Below are 22,682 nucleotides of genomic sequence, written 5' to 3'. Positions count from 1 at the left end.
TTGGCATTCTCATGTACTCTGGTCAGATATAATTGCAACACATTTCCTCAAGCCATGAGAAGAAATTCAGTATAATTGCAGGCCTTGGCTAGTTCCTCATTGAGCAGGTGAGATCATTTTTTAAGAAAGAAAATAGTTTATTGAGGTGCACCTCAAAAAATTTATTTGACACATCCCACAAGGTTTAGGTCCTTACAGGCTTCTAAAAACAATTGTACTTGATCTCGGATAAGGTCATTAGGCTTTATCAGAGATCAAGCCATAAATAGTGTATTTTTTTACTAAAGGCAGCCATAGATGGAACAATTTTCTTTATTGTAACCATGGGTTTCAGGAAAGAAAATCCTATGATTCCCCCATCCACACAGTCAGTGTGGATGGGGGAATACCTACCGTGAAGCCATTGTGTTTTCCTGGTGGAAGATGGGTGGTGAGGGGAGCCGTCACACCAGGAGAACACAGTGATTACTGCTAGCAGCTATAACAGCCACTAGCAATAATTGCATGTAAAATCCGACAGGCTGGTTTTACCCAAGTTGATCGATTGATCAATTTGGGTACATTCAGCATGCCCATACAAGATTTCAATTGCCTATAGTCAGCCTAAGGTCTGAGTCTAGGCTAGGCTAAATGTAGAAAATGTAGATAATGGTCAGAGATATCTCTTATCAGATAAGCTATAGAGGTTTTGAAGCAAAACATAACAATGTATTTGTATCTGGGAATGAGTGTCTCTAAAGATCAATCTAGCCAAGCTCTGTAAGTTGTGTAGTTGTTGGAGAGTGATAAGGTAGGATACAGAAGGAAGATTAAAGCCGCCCTACCTGTCCAGCACTGAGTTTAAACATTTCCCCTAATAGAACATACCCATACGTCCTCAGTTTTAAAAGGTTATACCAGGATCATAGCTGTAGCCATGATCCTGATATAATTTTTTTAGCGCTGGCAATGCTCTTGGCTGTGAAAGTGATCCAAGTGGATATACAACCACCCAGTCACTGTTACAGTCAGGCCAGCTTACTACAGACAAGAAGGAGGAACATCCGTTGGTAAATCTATGGAGTATGCAACTGAAATTGCTAGGTTTTCACTACTTCTGGTTTTTGTTCTTTGTTTACTAGCCAATCCTGGCTAGTAAAGCAGCCAATAAAACCAATTTTAGCTTCATCTGCTGCTTTGGAAGGCAAAGTAAAGATGTGGGGTCTAAAAGACCTCAGATCTCTCCATAAAGAGGACCTGTCACTGCCCAGGCTATCACAAAGGATTTTGTTTATCCCTTGTGATAGCAATAAAGTTGATAAAAAAAAATTAAAGATACCGTGTAAAAAAATAAAATAAAATAAATCAATTTAAAAAAATTAATGTGCCCCCATCCTCTTGTGCTCACACGCAAATGCAAACTTATATGTAGATCTCGCACCCATATGTAAATAGTGATTGCACCACACATGTGAGGTATCACCATGAACTTTAGATTTAGAGCAATGATTCTAGAACCATACTTCCTGTTTAACTCTAAACTGGAAACATGTATAGGATTTTAAAACATCGCCTATGGATAATTTAATGTGCGTAGTTTGTCACAATTACATGTGTGTACACAATTTTAAAACATGAAATGTTTGGTATCTATTTGCTCAGAGTAGCATCATTTTATTTTTTATATTTTACCAAAAAATTGGGTATAATATTGTGTCTGTGGGCACTAATTTAATTAAAATGCATTTTTCCAGAACATTTGTGTTTAGTAAACCACTGCGCAAGTATCGTGTGACATAAAAAAATGCAACAACCACCAATTTATTTTTCAGGGATGTTCCTTTCAGAAAATATATGTTTGGGGGTTTTAAGTAATTTTCTAATAGAAAAAAAATGCTGATTTTTACATGTATGTGAGAAGTATCAGAATTGGTTTGGGCAGCAAGTGGTTAATAACATGTCAAATTCCCCTATGCAGAGTATAAAATTCTTGGGGGATTTGCTATGAAGAATATAGAAGCACTGGGGAATATTTAGTGAAGCAGGAGACAGGTTATACAATCTTATGATAACAAAGGGTACAGAATAGATAGTGGTATAAATAAAAGTATACTGGCCTTCTGAATCACATTTAACTTATAATGCATTCCCATTAAACAGATTTTTTTTACCAAGTAAGATAACATTCCTGGGGTAGGACAAATTATAGGAGTTGCTAGGACACTGCAACTATGGCTTATGAAGATATTTATATCTATCCTTTACAAGATTTGTCTCCTAAAAATAAACTATTTTAGCAATAGATTGTAGATTTCAGGATACCTCTAACACTTCAAGAGAGAAAACCACAGATGTCAGACATGTAAAGAAATAACAGGTGGAGAAGTGTTGTAAAATTGAACTAACCTGGTAATTGTAATGAAGAAAATGAACCAACATCATACACCAAGTAGTATGCACTAGAAAAATTCCAACGGGGAATTACCTGCATAAAAATAACCCATATATGTAGGTAATTTGAGCTAATGGGAGTCACTGAGAGAAAGAGGTGATATCTAAGATTGTCTTGGATACTGAGTAAAGATAAAGGTTACTTTGAAAGCACGACATGGAGACATAAAGTAAAGGAGTAACATTTTAAGATTAATTTAGATCTTTTGTAAGTATTGTCTATAATGCTGCCATCTAGTAGCTTATCACAGGAACAAAGAGACAAAAAGTGTTGCAAACCATCCAGTAGCTGTATTAAAAATGTTTTTTGTTGTCTGGTTTTTCTTGGGAATAAAGTTGTATTAAACATTTTCCATGAGACACAAATAAAGGGCACTTGTGAAAACTCCACTCAGAAAGTACAAAAGTACAAAGAAACATGGGTATAACATTGCAATGCTAAACTGAACAGTAGGCACAAATGAGAACAGTAAGTTCACATGGATAGCCTATGCACAGTCCAGTGTATCGCATAATCACAAAGTATAAACATTTTAGATATACCAAACCCTAGAAGAGGATAGTTGGCATTAAGTGTTCATAAGCAATTGTGAAGGAGTTTGTTGACTATGGAATGGCCAGTAGAAAACAAATTTGTGTCAGGTGTTTGTAGATGAGAGAGTCACAAAGTGAAATAACTTAGTGGGGAAATAAAATTCTGGTCACCAGATGAAAGTGGAAAGTAATATCAGTGTAGGCATGATATTGACAAGATTGGGTAGCTGATATTGCACCCTACACAGAATTCCATTAATATGGATGTTATTCCATAACAGGCAGTTTTACAGATCTTTAGCCTTTTGGTGGAAAAATGAAATCTTTTCTCAGTTGCTGACAATCTGGAAGGAATAGGAAAGAATACAGTACCTCTTTCAGGGGGAAAAGTCTGTTTTTGTCTCTGTCCCCCACTTAGTTATGTTCTGAGGGTCATGATGGTCCTGCTGCCAAGGCTTGTTATCAGTGTTATACCAATTGCTCTCTGCTGTTTCAGTAAAGTTACCCCAAAGGCTATCCTGAATGGAAGATTTAAAATTAGAGATCAGTGAGAAGGACTAGACCTCATGGACTACCAGAATACACAGGAGGATACTTTCTCATTGATATCTCATTGAAGGGCTGCACAGTGGCTTAGTGGTTAGCACTTCCACCTGGCAGTACTAGGGTTGTTGGTTCAAATTCCAGCCAAAGCACCACCTGCCTGGAGTTTGCATGTTCTCCCTGTGCCTGAGTGGGTTTCCTCTGGGTACTCCAATTTCCTCCCACACTCCAAAGACATGCAGGTAGGTTAAATGGATCCTGTCTAAATTGTCCATAGTATGTGTAGGAATGTGAGTTAGGGACCTTAGATTGTACACCCCTTGAGGGTTAGGGACTGATGTGAATGTACAATATATATATGTAAAGTGCTGTGTAAATTGACAGTGCTATATAAATATCTGAAATAAATACAATATCTGGTTTCTGTTCTGATCTCTAAGTTACTTCCCAATGCATCTCTGACATGCTTCAGTGGATAAAGGGGTACAATTCCATACTTGGTAGACCTGTACTCAGATCAAACAGTATTGGATAAGAAAATATTCATACATTTATATACTCTGCTATAATTATTAAGACCGCCCGCTTTCCTTTTTTAAAAAAACTTTGATATCCGCAGATGCTCTCGGATACTTATCTTTTCCATATATTTAGCCTGAAATATATTTCAAAATGTTTTGTAATAAAAAATATTGCACACATACAGTAGTAATAAAAAACACCTAAAATAGAAAAAAAAAAAAAAAAATTGTACTGTTTGCCTCCAATTGTCTAAAAAAACAAAAATCTCAAACAAACTTCAAAATTCACAAAAAAAAGAAGGAAACACAAAACTTCTCAAAAGCTCTAAAATGCATACAGTCAACATAAACATTATTAATTTTAAACTTTAAATATACCTTTTTTTCCTGTAGGTTAAAAAATATTAGTGCGTGTCATTTTTATATTTATTTTCATCATAAAATACTGTATAGTGGCTTTTTCATGAATCAGACTACATTAAAGTGGTAGTAAAGCCACTTTTTTAATTTCTCCTACAGGTGAGCTTATAATAAAGCTCATCTGTAGGTAAAATTAACATGTCCTAAACATGCACCATTTAAGGGATATTTGGAGTTTTTTAGAGCCAGCTCATGCGCTCTGAAGGAACGGCATACCCGTGCCATTCCTTCAGAGCACTGTGCCATGTCCCAAGACTTCCGTGTGTATGCGTGGGAGTGATGTCATCGCGGCTCAACCAGTCAGATGGCCGGAGCTCGCTAACCGGGAAGGGAGACGGGGGAAGATGGAATGCTCTACAGCGGTCACAGCATGCCACTGGAGCACTTTGTATTAAGGTAAGTTTTACATAATGTGCTAGTATGTGATACACATTATGCCTTTACCTTGCAGGGGATTTTTTTTTTTATGCGGTTTACTAACACTTTAACTGAATCAATCACATGAAATCTTCAGCTGGGAAAGCATACACTACATTTTTGCCATAAATGTACTAACAGTAGTTCAGGTTCATTGTGCAAAAACATTTTTTTAGTTTGGTTAGATATTAGATTAATTATATATCATATTATGCCTCTAAAACATTTCATATGGCTTTCCCAAAGGCAGTCAATCGAATTATTGTCTTTCAAGGTTTAGAATGACATATGGTTTTGAGTAATGCATTTGAATTTTAAAAATTACTCTGGAATCAACTTTTCTCCATTCCTAATGACATAGAAAATCCAATAGAAAACAATTTGTACTGTTACCTGAAATAGCTTTTTACATATAGTCTTTCACCTTTAGAATTTAATGAGCTGTCCAGACAGAGATGTGTTATTTACCCTTGACATAAATTCTAAGTCTCTTTATGACTTTAATGAGATGCACTGTAAAAGCATCATCAATTTATATTAGATATTCCCCTGTTCCCTTTACACACTGATTCCCAAACTAAGTAGCATCAGCCTCCATGAGTCTTAAAGCTAATTTTTATTGATGGGATGCATCATTAAATTAGCAAACAATGCACATAAGTTTCTCGTGACGGAAAACATAGACAAAAAAAAATAATGAGCAATTTGCTTTTACAGTACTAAAAAATAGATTACTTTACTGTCCTTTGTAATATTTTAAATGAAAACAGGAAAAAATCCCGCACTTTTAAATTGGTTACTGTCAGCAGCTGGAAATATGGATATTTTCAAACAATTCTTTGAAATAAGGAATGGACTGCTGACTTTAGAATACACAATTACACAAGCCTGGTAATGTGCTATGAAAAAAGAAGCAGTTTATTAATTTAAATACTGTGAAAATATTATTTGAGTTTACAAAGTTCTTATTCAAGACTTGTGGTTTGCCTATCATCGTATGTAATTTTTTAACTAAAAGTCACAAGTCACTGGAGTTAACTTACATTTTACAAATAATTATTTTATCGGTGGCTCCTTCTCTGTCTTTTTCATCGCATCATTTCTCATGGCTTTAGGCTAGGTTCACATGTGTGTATAATCACGCATGTTCCCTACCTTCAGGCAAAATGCACTGCTCTTTATCAGACCTGTGGGGGTGCCATTAATTCCTAATGGCACCCCCATGTATCTGCCAAAGGACCACATTTTCACCCACAGTTTACCATAGCACCATACTGTCAATGTGGTGCATTTTTTAAAAAGGGTTGGGGACTTTTATCTCTTCTTGCAGGTACAGTGACCCATTCAAATGATTGGACTTCTGTACCAGCAACATGCCCATGCAAATGTGCATGCACAAGTGTGAACCTAGTCTTAGTATAAATTGTAAGCCTCCCCATTGTTACAGGAATATTATTTAAAATTAATAAGTTGCTCTATAACTCTAATAGAAACTTCTTCAACATGTATCTTTTTGGCAGATTTACATACCCCATCTCTAATCAGGGTTAGCTGTGGAGGTATTCTGGGATTTACTTACATCCTCAGGAAAGTAATAAGCATACATGGTGTGGGAACTCGCTTCTTAATGGTAGAGCTTCTTCAAAGCACACAGCAACTCGCTTTCTTTTTCAGGGCCTTTTTAGCCCACTTTTATTTAAATGAAAGTTCACAACAGAAGTTTCCCACACAAGGGTATCAATCATCCACAAAACAACAGTCCAGCCTCCTGGCTTATACTCAGCTTGCTGTCTGTCTCCAGCAGACTTCTTCAAGACACGGCTCTTGCACACCACTGGCCACTAGCACACAGCTAGTCTCTAGCAGCCCCTTGCTGCTTTTGGCTTCCACCTCTCCTAGGTGAAGCCCACCTGACTCCTAGATGCGGGGGTGGAGCCCTGCTGACTCCTAGCTGCCGGGGTGGAGCCCAGAACCCTGGTCCTGACTCTCTCTAAAGGCCTGCACACACCTGTGCAATCAGTCTCCTGGCCTATCCCAAAACCTGGTCCCAGGATTGGAGATTTCATCCCTCCCAGATCTCTTTGAAATCTCCAGGCTCCAGATCCCAAAACAGACCTTACAAACAAAGGAGGAAAGTGAAAAGCCACTCTCCTCCGTATCAAACACTTACCCTGGAGCCCCTCAACCTGCCTAGTTGAGAATCCTGGGTGACAGATCGTCACACTGTCACAATGGTTAATTATAGTGTGACTGGACTGAAGCAGAATATCTGAGGGTAATACATTCACACTGCTAAAAAACAGCTAAACAAATTCTTATTGCACAGGTAATTGTGACTAGCAAAGATCCTGACAACTCCTTATGAGCTTCGTGTGTCTTTTTTTAATAGACATGATATTTCACAGAGACTCACAGGGTCAGCTTTGATGCCATCCTGTACCCTTCAAGGATACAGCACTGGATCTATGTTGTTAACAAATGCTTACAGGTTTTTATGTTTTGCTTCAAATACCTCGCTAATTGGGTCTTTTTTACCCTCAGATACATTTATTACACTGCCTCAAGAAAAAGCATTTGTTTATATTAACCCCAAAAATTATTTAGGAATGGTATTTACTATTTGGACCTTCACGAGTATAAGAGAGAAAACATTATAATAACAGTATAAGGACTGGCATCTGAACTCAGGGCCTCTGCTGTGTCTGGCAGTAGCTCTTCTTGCTGAACTACCTGAGATGCTGGACAGTACCCTAGCTTTTAAATTGCATGCCATTATTAAGCTTATGATCTACCAGAACTCCGAGACCCTTCTCCCCCATTGATTCCCCCAGTTGTTCTCCCCCTAGTATGGACAATGCATGTATATTCTTAGCCCCCAAGTGCATAACTTTACATTTATCAACATTAAACCACATTTGCCACATAGTTGCGCAATGAAACAGTGCATTGCGGGCAGCTTGTAAGTTGGAGACATCCTGTAATGACATTATTCCACTGCAAAGCTTGGTGTCATCTGCAAAGACTGAAACAGTATTTTTAATCCCAGACCCTATATAGTTTATAAATATATTAAAAAGTAAGGGTCCCAATACTGAACCTTGGGGTACACCACTAACAACCCTAGACCATTCAGAGTATGAATCATTAACCACTACTCTCTGAATACAATCTTTTAGCCAGTTTTCTATCAATTTACATATTGATTTTTCCAAGCCTGTAGACTTTACCTTACACAGCAAGAACTCACCTATGTGGTCTTTTATTAAACTCTCCACTATCTTCCCAACTATAGATGTTAAACTAACAGGTCTAAAATTACTTGGTAAAGAGGTTGATCCCTTTCTAAATATAGGCACCCCATTGTCCTTACGCCAATCCAGTGGTACTATGCCAGTCATTAAAGAGTCCCTAAAAATGAGAAACAATGGCTTTGAAATGACAGAGCTCAATTCAATGACAGAGCTCAATTCTTTTTGTTCAAAAACATTTTTATTGAGAGGCAGACTACAAAAATCATCATCATAAGGTAGAATGCACAATGAAAAGAGGTACATAGGAAATTTACAGTAATATAAAAACAATCATAAAAAAATAAAGATCAAGTACATGAAAGAGGTAGGCAGCAATATAGACAGAATAACCGCATAACTAACAAGGAATCAATACAAATCAGCATATGATAGACATTCAATCCAACATTAAGTGTCGATGTGTTTTCCAACCATCCCATTTTCTGTTGAATAAATGCATCCCATCTAATAATGTATACTGAATATGTTCCATGAGCATAACCATATCAACTCTCCGCAAAACAAAGGCCAAAGGGACTACCGATGACTTCCAATGAAGGGCAATGGCCCATAAGGTGGAAACGCAAATAGTGTGAATTAGCCTCATTAGGTTGGCTGGAACCCCGGAAATGGATGCACCCAATAAGCAAACTTGCAGTTGCAAATCCACCAGAGAACCCGCCAAGGCAGAGGCTACCTCCAAAATCCTATGCCAGATCAAGGAAAGACCAGGACAAGCCCAAAACATATGCACAAGGGTACCAGCAAGGCCACAACCCCTAAAACAGAGGTGCAACATTTCTGGAAACATGACACGTAGTCTAGAGGGGGTATAATGCCAACGGGTTAGTACCTTAAGGGCCGTCTCATGGACCGAGAGAGATCTAGAGCCCCTACGTATATTATCCACCATGGAGTCCCAGCCCTCATCTGAAAATGTAATATTGCAAGCAACCTACCATTTCAGCCTATACGAGGGAGGTGAGGGATAAATGGCAATCGAAAAAGTGATACAAATCTGAGATAAGACCTCTGCACCTAGGTGAGTCATGGCAGACAAGTTCAAAATAAGTAATCGGGGATGAGGGAGTCAATCCAAAATGAGAGCCAAAAAAATGTTGTATTTGCAGAAAATGATAATGTTCATGAAGTGGTATATCAAAAAGTGAACGTAACATATCAAAGGATATAAAAGACCCACCTCTCTGAAAGTCCGTTAGTCTGATAAGAGCTCAATCATACCACCAGCGAAAAGCCTGTGGACATGAAAACACCTTGGCAAAATTTGGGTCTCCGAAAAACGTTGAACCTGGCGGGACTGAAGAGATAAAACCCAATTTAGATTTGTAAAGGGACTAAAGTGTCAAAGAGTGAAATACAATCAAATTGTAACTCAACAACGAGTGAGGGTGAATCTTTGTCCATAGTAAACCCGGTAAATAAAAAGGGTGTATGGACTGGGATTCAAATCTGACCAAGGGAGTCGGGGAGTTAATAGTCGCCCATTTTGCAAGTTGAGAAAAACTGGCAGATAGGTAGTAAAGCCAAAAATTAGGAAGGCCTAAGCCCCCTATTCATTGCGATTTATATAGGACAAGAGAGGTAAAGCTAGGATGTCTATTTCGCCAGATAAAGTTGTTAATCACTCGTTGACAGTGATCGAGGAACGTTTTAGAGATGTTGGGAGCGCTCTAAATAAATAAAGTAGTTTAGGTAAAATGCTAATTTTTACCACTGTAACTCTATCCAAAAACGAAATAGGGTACCCATGCAAATCTTTTTTTTTTTTCTTTATAAATATTTATTGATTTCCAGCCAAATACATTTTACAATCATTTTCTCCAAAAAGAAAAGAGAAACAATATCACTTTACTACAATATTTATCTCCCTAAATATCTCTATCCCCCCCCCACTAACCTCCTCTCCCTTCCTCCTCCCCCCATCCCCCTACATCTACCCACTCTGCGTTTTCCCACATCCTCCCTATATAAAAGCAATCGGAGTATTCATAACATTAAACATTATGCCTTCATATATTTCACATTCAATTTAAACGCTTCCCATTTTTTCCTTTTCAAATAGTATGTCCCCATCTTGTCTACATGCATATGATAAAGTTTCTCCATCTCACAAATCTGGTTCACTCTAGCTACCCAATCCTCTTCCCTCGGCACTTCTTTTTTTCGCCAAAACTTGGGTACCAGACATTTTGCTGCGTTTAAAAAATACCATATACCCGAATCCTTATATAATTTCACTGATAACTCTGTGCCATGGAAAAGACAGATCCCTGGGTCTAATCTAGCATCTATCTCAGTAATCATCCCCACCAAGTCAACTATTCTCTTCCAAAATACTTGTATTTTTGGGCACTCCCACCATATGTGATACAATGTACCTATCTCTCCATCTCTCCACAACCCCTCCAGCACAATGGTGAGTTCTCCCTATTCAATTTATGTTCAACATTCTGTGTAATGTGCCATCTTATCAAACACTTGTAATTTATTTCCACCTCTCGCATACTTATATTTTCGTGAATTAATCTATATATTTTCTTCTGCTTCCCCTCATCTATTACCACCCCCCAAGTCCCTTTCCCATTTCCCTAAATACATCGGTTTTGTGCTTGTGTCTAATTCAGTGAAAATCTTGTATATTTTAGCAATTTCGTGTTTCCCATCTCCCCATGATTCTAATAGCCTCTCAAATGGATTCCAATCCTTTCTAGTTATCAAGGGTTTTGGGAGTTTCTCGACAAAATGTTTCAGTTTATGATAGCACCACTCATCTATCCTAGTGAAAATCTCTTTTTTCTTTTCCAACTCCTTAAGTGATCCCAATTTCTTCCCCACCATTATATCTCTCAATTGCGCATCCTCCTTCATGATCCATTTTCCTGTAATACCCTCCCTACCTGGAGAGAAAAACTCTGTGTTCCTTAGTGGCATTAATAGTGAATTAAAATCCCACCCCTTCTGCCTGCAATATATCCCAAACTCTTAAAACATTTAAAGTATACAAACTTGTGCTAACATCTAATCCCCTATATTGTGCAGGCACCCATATAATCCTACTCAAATTCGTTCCACTAAGAGCATTTTCGATTTTGACCCAACTTTTCCCTGCGTTATTCGTCCAATCAAACATTCTCACCATTATTACAGATTTATAATAACTCTTCAAATCTGGCACTCCCAGTCCACCCCTCTCTTTATTTCTACTTACCGTTTCATGGCGTATTCTAGGTTTTTTATTCCTCCATATATAGCTTGTTATCATTTTTTTAAGTTCTTTAAAATATGCCTCTGAAAGTTTGATTGGGACCATTTGGAATTTGTATAGGACTTTGGGCACAATTACCATTTTTATCAGATTTATGCGTCCTATCCAAATCTCTCTAATTCCTCTTTAATCTCCTTTAACAATGAAATATAGTTTAATTTGTACAGGTTCTTGTATGAAGCAGAAAGTTTTATCTACTTTCTATTTTCTTTCCATACAAAGGGGAATTCCTTTTGTATCTTTTCTTTTTCACTATTTGTAAGATTTATATTTAAAATCTCAGTTTTTGTTGGGTTGATTTTTAGATTTGAGAACTCCCCATATTCCTTCAATATCTTCATTAAATTTGGAAGTGTTATCCTAGGGTTTCCCACATGAAACATCAGATCATCCGCATAGGCCGCCACTTTATGTTCTCTATCTCCTGTCTGTATTCCCTTTATATCTATGTTCTTCCTTATTGTAGACAGCAAAGGCTCCAAAGACAAAACATACAACAATGGGGACAATAGGCATCCCTGTCTTGTTCCATTTGACATCCCAAAAAACTCTTTTTCTCCATTAACCATAATAGCTGCTGAAGGGCTCTTATACAATTTTCCAATCCACTCTCTCATTCTAAATCCCAACGCCAGAGCTTCCAAGTATCAATCATGAATCCCCAGTCCACTCTATCAAATGCTTTTTCGGCATCGATCGACAACAACACCTCCAGGGTTTTCTCTTTTCTACGTTTCTGCATGAGTAACAAAGATCTCAACCCATTGTCTCTGCCTTCTCTCCCTGGGATGAACCCTACCTGATCCCCGTGTATCCATTCGGGCATTAAATCTTTCACCCTGTTTGCTAATACCTTTGTGTACAATTTAGTATCTGTATTCAACAATGAAATTGGTCTATAACTTGAGCACTGGGTGGCATCCTTTTCTTCCTTATGAATTAGAACCACATTAGCCTGTAGGGATTCTCGCTTCATTTCCATCTCACCTCCTAGGGCATTCATATATATCTTCAATTTAGGTATTACCAGTTCTTTGTATTTTTTATAGTATCTCACAGTATATTTGTCTGGCCCTGGACTTTTCCCCACCATAGTACTTTTTAATGCTACTTTTATTTCTTCTTGTGTGATTTCTGAGTCTAGGGAGTCCAATTGTACTTCACTTAGTTTCAGTAAACCTGCATGTTTTAAGTATGTCCTTCTTTTTTCATTATTTACAATTCCGACGTTATTTATAGAATCATGGGAGATAATATTATACAACTTACTATAATATTCCTTAAATACTTTAGCAATATGTTTAGTTGAATGAACTAATTCACCTTTGGGGATTCTTATTTTTTCTATATAATTCCTATTTTTCTTTTTCCTTAAGGCTCTCATTAAATACTTTCCTGGCCTATCTCCCCATCTATACCTTTCACTTATTACTTTATTGAAGACTCTCATTTTTTCCTCTTCCATTAAAGTCTCTAGTTCTTCTTTCTTTTTTTTTACCTTCTGCATTATCTCTTTAGGTATTCTACATTTATGCACCTGTTCAAGATCAAATATTTCCTTTAGAAGCCCACTGATTCTTTTCCCCCTTCCTCTTTTCTTTTTTGCCCCAATCGCAATAAGAATTCCTCTGATGTAAGCCTTATGGGCCTCCCACACTGTAGCCACAGACACATCTCCTGTATCATTCTCCTCAAAAAATCGTTTGATCTCCTCCCCAAGCTTCTGATCAATCTCTTGATCCAGGAGAAGTGCCTCATTCAAGTTCCAGACTAAGCCTCCCTTCATCTCTTTTCCCCATCCTAATTTCATTGACAGGGGCATGATCTGATAAAGACATTACTTCAATTTTTACTTAAACCAAAAACTCTATAAATCGATGTTCTATCAATATATAATCCAACCTTGAATATGTCTCGTGTGCGTGTGAGAAGAAGGTATAGTCTCTGTCTTTCATGTGCCTAATTCTCCATATATCCACCAGTTGGCACTCATGTAACAACTTCTTTAATGATCTCAGAGACCTACTCTCCTCTCTCTGCACAGAACAGGTTGCATCCATCCGCGGATCCATACAGATATTAAAATCTCCAGCCACTATCAGACGGCCTTTCTTAAAATCCATCAGTTTTTTCAATACTCCCTTCAAAAATATCTCCGGCTTCTTATTTGGACAATAAATATTAGCTACTGTGCACTCAATTTCTTGTAATTTACCCTTTAGAAACAAAAATCTCCCCTCAGGATCCGTCATTCTATTCTCCAACTCAAACCTTATATTTTTTGCAAACCCTTTCGCTACCCCCTTTGCTCTTTTAATTGGGGAATCTGCATAGTACCACACTGGGTAATGTCTAGTATTCAGCCTAACATTTGACTCTATCTCTATACGTGTCTCCTGCAAAAAACACACTGAAGATGTCTTATGTTGCAACTCCCTAAACAACCTAAATCTCTTCCCAGGCCAATACAACCCATTTACATTATAAGTTACAAACTGTACTTCTTCCATATATCTTCTCCTCTCCTCTCCTCTGACTCCTCCTCTCTTATCTCCTTACTTTCATAACTTCTCGCAACCTGCAGAGTGTAAGCCCTAGTACCCCCCTGCCTCCTTGCAAAACCTCATTGAACATAGACACCAAAGATGGAGCTAAAAAAGGGGCAAAATGTTTGTAATAACTGGCCAAGAACCCATTGGGGCCTGGGGCCATGGAACTTTTCAATGAGCTAATTACTTGTGTAATTTCCTCCAGTGTACAAGGAGCAGTAAGGCTACGTTCACACTAGCCTTGTGTGCAGGCGGCAGAGAGGCGTTTGGGAAGCGTTTTTACCGCTTCCCAAACGCCTCTGCCAATTCTGCACATTACAGCACATGGTGCTGTTCTAACGGGAGCGTTTGCGTCGCGGAAAAACGGACGCCTCTGGACGAGTCAGGAGGCTTTGAAGCCTCCTATTCTCGTCTATGGTGCCGCTCCGCAAACGCCCGGCCGGCGTTTGCGGTGCGGTTGCGACGCGGTTGCGGGGCATTTGCGGAGCGGTAACACCACTCAAACTGCATTATAGGCGTTTGTGGGGCGTTATTAACGCTCGGCAAACGCCTAGCAACCGCCGCTAAACCGCGCATGCGGCGTTTGCCGAGCGTTTGCCGAGCGTTAAAAAACGCTCCGCAAACGCCGGACCAATGCTTCCCAAACGCTATAGGGGCGTTTGGCAAGCGTTGGCAAAACAGCCTAGTGTGAACGAGCCCTAAGAGATGAAATATGAGAGAGCGTAAGAGAAGGAATAGGTAAGGATTCAAGCCAAGAGACAGCAGGGGGAGGGGGATCCGCATGTGGAGGGTCTAACAAGAAGGAGTAAAACTCTTTAAAGATTTCCAAAACTTTGTGGGGCAAAGAGGAAATATTTCCATGCTTGTTACGTAATTTATAAATATGTGAGGGACAAGTTGAATGGTTACGTTTCCGAGTGAATATGGTCAACGCTGAATTGCTGAAAACATAAAGTTTTCAGTTTTTTGAGATTAGCAGGGTATTCAGTTCTAAGAATTTTTGTGACATCATGCCCCTATCCAATAGGGATGGGTTACCTACATGAGCTCTATAATGCATTTCCAGTTCCCTGGTGAGCGTCTGAATTTGCTTCCAATGATCCCTATTCCTAGCTGCTGCCATAGAAATAAGACGGCCACGGAGAACTGCTTTGTGAGCCACCCCCAGCATAGCTGGGGAGGTGTCAGGGGTATTGTTCAAATAATAAAAAATAGTGTAGCGCTTCTTTAAATAAATAAAATAAATATACGAATATGTGTATATAAATAAACACACAATACACTGCCAAAAAACAATGTGCCACGGTCACCTAGGTGACCTATAAAAGTGATAACCACAACAATATACATAAACACATAATGCAGTGCCAAAAAATTAATGTGCCACGGTCACTTGGGTGACCTATAAAAGTGGTATCTACAAAAGAACAATAACAAAGACCCCTATGTATACGGGGATAAAAACAAACAAGTGATAGTGCCACTCCAAAATTGTCCTGTAGCAGGTTTATACATTTTTGCTTCTTAACTGTTCCTGCAGTGCCATTACTCTAGTCAATTTCCAGGTAGTTAAAATCCCCCATTATGATCACTGTCCCAGCCCTTGCAGCCCTTTTGATCTGTGGAAGGAGCTGAGTCTCCACCTCCTCATTTACACTGAGTGGCCTATAACAAACTCCTATAATTACCTCTGTAGTACGCATCCCCATGTGCAGTTCCACCCATAATGCTTCATCCTCATCACACTCTCCATCAGCTAGGTCCTCTTTCACACTTACTTTGAGATCACTTCTCACATAGGGACAGACACCACCACCTTTCCTTTTTATCCTGTCTCTCCTCAAGAGAACATAGCCAGGAATAATAATTGCCCATTCATGTGAAGAATGAAGCCAAGATTCAGCAATACCATTTAAATCATAGTTCTCTTCATGCACCGAAGATTCAAACTTCACATTTTGCTTGGCAGACTTCTGGCATTGGTGAACAAGCACTTCATTTACACCTTTTGCACACATATCTTGCATATGTTTTATTTTTGCACAAATGGTACCAATTCCAGTGGTTGTTCATACCATGGGCACCTTCTTATCATCTGCCATAGCCCTCCCCCCATCTTTTGCCATTCCATCTACCAATAAAGACTGCCCCAGTGTGATCTGTCTGCCCCATTATAATCTAATTCTCCCTCCTAGTTTAAATACTCCTCCAGACATAAGTGATACATAAACTCCATGTCTCTAATACAAATCCGTGCTCAATGTGAAAAACAACAATTATTAATTTCCCACACCGTGCAATCTACTTCAGATCATGCTGTGCCTCCACCACTTAATATTAGACCTCAACAGAAAATGTTGACCCCAATGCCAGAAGGTCAACATATGCTTAGTCATAGACTCAGGTTGTATCAGTCACAGAGCAATCAAGGCATCCAAAGTCTCCAGCAGCAATTGGCAAAGATCAGGAAGCTCCATTCATTTCTCTCTCCCTCTCAGCAACAAATCCACATGCACCAGAAACAGCTCATGGTGTAGTATATTTATTTACCATAAAAACAACACTATGTGTAAAATCACTCTTATATTTAGCTGTGTCAAATATCAAACAGCCGTGTATAGTATTGATAGTATTGACAGCAGCTCCAGTAGTCCTGGAGTTGGCATGTGCTCCAAAGACCAGAGCTTCCTGGGGATGTCTGTATGGCAAAACACGTTGAGGTGGGACTTAGTTGTAATTTTTGGTGGGCCAATAATGCCACATCCAGGTTCGTCCTTCCGGTCTTTGGAGCGCATGCCAGCTTCAGAACTAGCAGAGCACTGGTGATGTGAGCCCATCCCTGTGTTTAATTCCTCTTTTGAATGAAGAGAAAAAATAGTTAGATCAAAATTGATTTAGGTCAGTTCCAGGGTTAGTGTTAGGGTCAAGGAAAGGGACAAAGTTCAGGGTCAAAGCTTTAGGTCAAGGGTCATGGTAAAAAAAAATAGTATCAGTGTCAGTTAGTATTAATGTCAGTGTTTTTTAGGTAGGATAAAAAAGAAAAATTGGCACCATTGTTTCTCGGTCCTGTTATGGCTAAAAACAACAACTAACCTATGTTAAATACAACTTAAAAATCCATAATGTGTGCTTGATCTGTGCCTTTATAATTTGTTCACAAAACAGGTGCTCTTTATTGCTTATATCCACATATATTCCTATAGGTGCTCCTCCACCAGAGACATACATATATACTCTCACCTCCTCTTATGACCCAAATTGCATAGGTCAAATACCGCCTTTCCCTTTTAACCCGGGAAGGTATACTGCATAGATGACTCCACTGTCCACCTCACTCTGCTGCAAATGGTACCGTCTCCTCTTTATCCCACAAATCCTTTGAATATGTAAACAAAAAATGCTTGCCATAGTGTAGTATATAAATATGGAGTGATTTATTAAAAAAACATAGTGCACTCACATTTAAAAGTGTCCTGCTGGGACACCACAGTAAAAAAACCTTGTTATAATGTATTTTCAATGTGTTCAGGAATTTCCAAGATGGCAGATCGTAAACTTCCTGTTTAGCAGCTTGACGTCATTGGCCCTCTCTATGCGTTAAATCACATCATGTGACTTCCTCAGGAGTTTTTTTTACTGTGGTGTCCCAGCAGGACACTTTTAAATGTGAGTGCACTTTGCTTTTTTAATAAATCACGCTATACTTATATACTACACTATGGCAAGTGTTTCTGTTTACATATGCAAAGGATTTGTGGGATAAAGAGGAGAAGGTACCGTTTGCAGCAGAGTGAGGAGGACATTGGAGTCATCTATGCAGTATACCTACCTAGGTTAAAAGGGAAAGGCGGTATTTGACCTATGCAATTTGGGTCATAAGAGGAGGTGAAAGTATATATGTATGTGTGTGGTGGAGGAGCACCTATAGGAAGATATGTGGATATAAGCAAGAAAGAGCACCTGTTTTGTGAACAAATTATAAAGGCACAGATCAAGCACACATTATGGACTTTTAAGCTGCATTCAATGTATTCACCATTGTTGCATAATCACATGGTTTGGATGCTTTAATTCATATATGAGGTTATAAAGATATATGTGCGGCACTATTTTATGACATATCTTTTGTGTGAGGAAACGCATGTAAGTGTCAACAGCACTGGTATACACGGGAATTTGAGGAGTTATTTGCTGCACTGAAGTTTTATTTGTACACTTTTGTAAACATCTACCCTACACATACAGTTTTTGGTACTGCCGTGATCAGTAGAAGAATTCATGTTGGGTTGTTCTTTGGTGGTAAATTGTGGTAATGACAAGAAATATGCAGCTTGATTATTTTAAATGAATTTTGGTCCAGTTTTCTTTTGATAACAAAAATAAATCAGGAGATATCCATTACCAACCAAAACTAAACCAAAAGAAAGCCCAATTAGTTCTGAAAAAAAACCAAGGTATAATCCACCTGGATACACAGAGTAGTTACGATGATACTGTATGTACAGTTTTACTAATACATCAAAGTTGCAAAATTGTGTTTAGGCATTAACATTTGTTTTGCCCTCAGTCACTAAGAGGTTAACTTACTAAAGACAAACAAGTTGTTAATTTTACAAGGGTTTTTCTCTTAGCTTGGTGAACGTGGTCAAAATCCACTTTACGACGAATACCCAATCACAGGTAAGGAAAATACAAAAAAATATTTTTGTTTGCACATGATTGGATGATTAAAGTCACCAGACCTCATTCACTTTACTAAAGAAAAATTATCTTGCAAAGTGAAAACTTCCTTGCAAAAGGATTTAGTAAATCAATTCCCATAGTGTTTTAAAAATATTTACAGTCTGTTCTTAACACAGACATATAGATACATGTACAAAAACACTTTTGAACCAATATAGGAACATGTCATCTAGTCTAGAATTTTGGCAGTATACAAATTTCAGAATTACTCATGCATATGTCAGGAAACAAAGACTGGGACAGACAAATAAATATTTTCAGAATTTTAAACTGGGAATCAAAGCCATTAATTTAAAATGACTACTTTTAAAGGGAAACATGCCCTCTTTATTATAAGGAGTTGAGGGCACAGCAATGTTGCTGTGAAAAGTAGGTGCATGTGCCAATCTGTGAGAGTAATGCAGGCCATAGATGGGTCGAAAATTGGCCGATTTTTCGGCCGAAAATAAAATTGGCCGATTTTCCGGATTGTTAGTGGATTAATAGGTCGGCCATTTTTTGGTATTCTGGCAGATTTTTTTTATCGGTAAAGTTGGAAAAAGATCGGCCGATTTTGCCGATCGCCGATTTTCACGGGAATTATGGGCAAATCAGCCGTTCTTTTTACCGATAAAAAATCTGCGCATGAGCAGTGACCTGCAAGAGGAAAACAAAAAGAAGAAAGAAGAAGAAGAGGATGAAGAAGAGGAAGAAGAAGAGGAAGAAGAAGAGGAAGAAGAGGAGGAAGAAGAAGAGGATGAAGAAGAAGAAGAAAAGGATGAAGGAGAAGAGGAAGAAGAAGAAGTAGAAGAAGAAGAAGAGGAAGAAGAAGAGCAAGAAGAAGAGGATGAAGAAGAGGAAGAAGAAGATGAAGAAGTAGAAGAATAAGAGGATGAAGAAGAAGAAGAGGATGAAGAAGAGGATGTAGAATTGGAAGAAGAAGAAGAAGAAGAAGAAGAAGAATTCCAGTCCGGCAAAAAGTGTCCCTGCAGAGAGCTCCGCTATTTCTTTGACAGTTCCTTGACATTTATAGCGGCTGCAACAATGTATCTGTTTCCGAATAAAAACATCTGTATCCGAAATGGATACAAATAGATACAATGTTGCAGCCGCTATAAATGTCAAAGAAATAGCGGAGCTCTCTGCAGAGACACTTTTTGCCGGCTGTAGACGGGATGAAAATCGGCCAATTTTTTTTACCATTTCTGGTAATGACAGCCGATTGAACGACCGATTTTTCTTTTTTTAAAGAAAAATCGGCCGGTTTTCTCCCCATCTCTGGCCTGCATAAGGCAGGTGTGAGAAATGCAGAGTGAAATGAAGTATGCATTGGAAATCCTCCTCAGAATGTCCATTGGTCATAAGGCCTAGTTACTGAAGTGAGGCCAGGGTCAAGTCTTTGCAAAACCAGTGACAATGCCAAGGCTACTTATCAAGTGGATTTTGTAGAATGGGGCAGGTGAAAATGCGTGATATTCATTTAGCTATTTCCACCATCACCCATATTTGAGACTCTCCTTTTCAGGGTTCTAGCAAAGACTAATTTTTACATATAAATATTTGCTACTGTAAAGTGTGTCTACAGATCAGTGTGTGCTTGCAGCTAAACTTTTGGTTGCTGCAAAGGTTGTCAAACTCTTACAGCTAGTCACTGTGTACAAGCACCTTACACTGCTACTCCAAACTATTAGTAACTCCTCAGTGTATATAGGAGATCTTTATTAATAGAAACAAGGAGTTGTGTACACACATGTGATAAAAACAGCAAACATTTTACCTTCTCAATTTAAAAAATTTCATTTTGGTTGAAGTATTTAATCGTTTATTTAATATTGAGGATTGGGGGGGTGTGACCAGAAAGGGAACAACATCTTTACCCAGCTCCAGCAGCACTGTGTAATCCTTCTCAGATCCTGGAGGCACAACATGGCGTATCGCTTCCTCTGCCACAGACCCTGCACCATGACATCTTGCTGCATGGCCCAACATGGTTATAATTTTTCAAGATGTGCTCAAACTGCCAGGAGAACAGCTCTCTAAAACACCCCCAAGAGGCTCCAAAGATTGTGGTGGTGCCTTTTCAACATGTTCTCTCCCACAGTTGGAGAAGCACAAGAAGCCAGCAGCAGGTGCATCTTCCCTTGCTGCTTCTAAATGCCTCCACACTCCTCACGCAAAAGCTTGACTTCTCAGCACTATTAAGGAAAGATTTTATGATTTCCACAGCCCCTCTCCCCCCTTCAGTGTAGCACATAATAACATTTTCATCAAAAACCTTTGTTCCCAGTAAACAAGAGTGGCTACAGAAACTAGAGTGGCTAGAGTTCACTTTGTTTACTTATTACCCAACTGTGTTGCTGGTAATTCCTATTTTCTCTTCAAAGTAGTAAAGTTTTGGTTATACAATTTTAGAGTTACATAGGTGGTAGAGTTTAAAAAAAGGACGTATTTTCACTAGATCCAACTATTAACATCTCATGCAATATTGGAAAAAATCTGTATAGTCACTACAGAGTAACTGTTGCAAATTTTTACCCTTTTGGCTCCATGGAGTAGTTGAATTAAATCAAAATACTGAGGCCCTCTTTAACATACTAATATTAAATGATTGATGTTAACACTATTTTATTACTGAAATTATAGTTTTATTGAATACTCTTTCCAAAATAAACATATGTATGGAAGAGTAAGTTCTCAAAATTAATAAAGGCAATTAGATCGAGACAAAACACGATGCATCCTATAGCACTCAATAACTAGTGTAGTGCCTGTTTCAAAGCGAAAATACTGTTCTTGTCTTACTGAAAATCAAGTAGAGATGAATAATCTTTCATCATAGACCTTGTTTTGACAATACAAATAAATGACTGTGATTTCTGAAGACTTTCAAGGAGACCTAGAGAAAATGCAAAATTACCTATACTGTCTTACTTTCTTTGAAAATATTGCAATAGTTTATTACTGCGACTGAAAATCTAGCTACAGAAAGATGCCAGTGAGATTACTGGTCATTACAATGTTTCCTTAAATTTTTTTTTTAGGAAGCCAATAACACATATAATGTTCCTTTCATATGTTAAACTTGCTGCTGAACAGTACATTTTTGCAGCAGATGATATGTTGAAAAAAACTAGAGGAAATTGTAGAATTGTAGACAATACATGGTCAAGCCCCAACCTTAGCTAGCATCTACCCAACCCCCCCCTTTCCTCCAACCTTGCAGCTTCCACACACTTTTTCAGATCTTTATATATGCTTTTTCTTCCTGCTGTCTTTGGTCTGGTTACATGACATCACAGGTCTTTTCCCTCCTCAGCTTCCTGTAGTGATGGATCCTGAATGCTGTGATGTAACAAAGCACTGCTCTTTGCAGCATTATCCTGTAAGAGCAGGTATAGGGTTTGGTTCCTTGATGGATAATATATGCAATGCACATAAAAGCACAAGCAATATTGTATCTGGAAAAAAGGAATGGGTGATGTAACTATAATAAAATAGACAAAAAGAGTTTATATAATGAAAGTGTCAGCACACCAGAAAGTTATGATTCAATTTGCCTGTATTATTTCATTTTTAATACAGGCGTCAGTATGAAGCCAAGCAAAAAATAAACCATACACAGTTGTACAAACAAAGCACAAATATCTTAGTACCAGTACAGTTTACAGTTAAACCTATCATCTAGGTACAACATGTTCAGACATGGCAAAGTGCAGTGAATCTTTTGTAAAAAATATAGTGAAATACAAAAAGCAAAATATAGCTAGGTAACCTGTTATCTGAAAGATAACTTTGTCTGTACCCCTCACCTCTTTCTTTTAGCAGGTGTCCACTAATGATAGCCTTGCCATGTTTTGCTTTTTGGATTTCACTATACATGTTTGGAATTTATAGCACAATAGATTCTCTTCATTTTGTCATGTCTGAATATGCTCATCATTTAGGTCCAACTCTATGCTGGTCTGCCTAG

The sequence above is a fragment of the Staurois parvus genome, unplaced genomic scaffold (genome assembly GCF_062004578.1).
Source record: "Staurois parvus isolate SC_StPar_1 unplaced genomic scaffold, SC_StPar_1.0 ptg000122l, whole genome shotgun sequence".
Classification (NCBI taxonomy): domain Eukaryota; kingdom Metazoa; phylum Chordata; class Amphibia; order Anura; family Ranidae; genus Staurois; species Staurois parvus.
Note: the sequence above shows the minus strand (reverse complement) of the source record.